The sequence below is a fragment of the Octodon degus genome, unplaced genomic scaffold (assembly GCF_000260255.1).
Source record: "Octodon degus isolate 3935 unplaced genomic scaffold, OctDeg1.0 scaffold00012, whole genome shotgun sequence".
NCBI lineage: Eukaryota > Metazoa > Chordata > Mammalia > Rodentia > Octodontidae > Octodon > Octodon degus.
The window spans coordinates 15,284,699-15,286,469 of NW_004524588.1; positions in this window are offsets into that span (position 1 = coordinate 15,284,699).

Consider the following 1,771-nt stretch of genomic DNA (forward strand, 5'->3'; position numbering starts at 1 on the left):
AGACTCATTTTCACATGACGAAAGTGATGTTTAAAGAGATCAACTGACATCCTCATAGTCAAATTTTGGTTCTGCCAAGGCAAGCTTAGAATTAGGTTTTCTGATTTCTTGATATTCTTTGTACTACACCATATTGCTTTATTTATTTATTTATTTTGTGTGTGCGGCCAGCTCAGCCCACCAGGGGGCGGGGCTGGCTGGCATGTGGTGCTGGGGGATTGAACCGCGGTCCCTGTGCTTTGCTTAGCTTAGTTTGTTCTAAGTAGGTGCCTTAGACCACTGAGCCATCTCACCAACCCCAACACCATATTGCTTTGCAAACAGATCAAGCAAAGATAGATGAACAGCAAAAGTTACCGGATTCCAAAAAGGCCTGAAGCAAGCGTGAAAAATGGAACTTGGTGTCCTCTGTCGATAGGAACAGTTTCTAGAACAGGACAGACACGTGTTACACAATGCTCGACACTGTGATCAGAAGGTCCCTTCCAAGTGAGAAGTTTAATGACTAAATTCAGAGCTAGAAAATTAGAACTTAAAAATTAGAGTACTTGAAAGCCGTTTTATTCCCTTAACTGATTATTCTATCTTCCCTCGGATTGATAAGATTGCAAAACGCAGTTAGAATGCCAAATATATCAAGCACCTACTGTTTATTTTCATTGTCCAGAAAAAGCCTTTGTATACTCTCATACTGGAAATGGCAAAACTTGAAAATTTACTTAGACAGAAATGCTGTTACAAAAAACATTCTATTGCACTACTGATAATTTTTTTTTCTACTGATAATTTTGATGATGGTTTAAAGTAAATTGCATTTCTCGTGCTTGCTTTGGCAGCGCATATATTAAAGTAAATTGCATTTCTTTTTCTTTTTTCTTTTTTTCTTTTTTTTTTCAGAGCTGGGGATTGAACTCAGGCCCTTGCGCTTGCCAGGGAAGCGCTTATTCTACTGAGCTATCTCCCCGCCCTAGTAAATTGCATTTCTAAAAAGTCAGTATATAAAGAATTTTTTTGCCTAATTTTGCACAGTATAAGATAAAAACATTTGCTTCCGAGTGGTTGTATTTGTCTTCAGAAACACTTGTTTAAAATATTTTGTTTCAGTCCTTAGATATATTATAAAACAAAATTTTCAGGAGCAATAAATCAGGAAATAAAAATGAGTATAAGGCTTATTTTTCTTAGGTTCAAGCAAGAGTGAGGGAAGACACATAATTTCTGAGAATGGCAAGAAAACCTGGTGTCAGGGCCAGCCATATAGCTCAGCGGGTTGAAGCATTTGCAAGCAGGCGCAGGGCCGGGGATTGGATCCTTGGGCCTGCTGTGCCGGCCCATCCCTGCAGTGAGCTGAGATTGAGACTGGGTGTGGTGGCGCGTGCCTATAATCCCAGCTCTCGGGAGGCTGTAAACAGGAGGATCACTACTGATCTAGTAGTGAGACCCTGAACACCCTGTAGACCCTTCCCTAAAATACAACAACAACAACAACAACAACAAAGGGAGACTTAAAAAAAACATTAAAAAACCAAACAAACAAAAAACCTGGTGCCTTAAACAAAACTTGCTATTTCAGTCCTAGTCAATATTTCTAGGATTGTTTCTCTGCACGTGAACAGCGTACTCACATTAAATACACTTTACTATTCAGTAGCAACTCAAAAGAATATAACTCCTTTTGTATCTGTGTATTCAAAGTGGTTGGGATAGATATATAGTTGCATTCTCTTAATGAATAGAATGATTTTTTCTAATGGTGTTTGTAAGTAGGATC